Below are 245 nucleotides of genomic sequence, written 5' to 3' on the forward strand. Positions count from 1 at the left end.
CATTTTCAGAAATCAAAGCATTTATTTTTTAAAAGTCATTATTAGTATATAAATTTAAGCAAAAGCAATAAGAACAATGATGCTTTGAAAATTTAATGATTTAAAAGTCATTATTGATATATAAACTTAAACAAATTAAATAAAAACAATAATGCTTTGAAAACGAGATACTGATTAATTTCTTATTACAGTGTGATATGTGATATGCTACATAACCAGATATGTATCAGTTTCAGGGCGATTGG

At 23.7% G+C, this 245-nt stretch overlaps 1 protein-coding gene across 1 annotated transcript in view; it reads right to left on the minus strand.

Moving 5' to 3' along the window:
* The window catches only part of LOC119594865 (ionotropic receptor 93a-like), a 36,843-nt gene that overhangs the window by 2,049 nt on the left and 34,549 nt on the right, over positions 1–245 (minus strand).

This window comes from Penaeus monodon, chromosome 34 (assembly GCF_015228065.2).
Source record: "Penaeus monodon isolate SGIC_2016 chromosome 34, NSTDA_Pmon_1, whole genome shotgun sequence".
NCBI lineage: Eukaryota > Metazoa > Arthropoda > Malacostraca > Decapoda > Penaeidae > Penaeus > Penaeus monodon.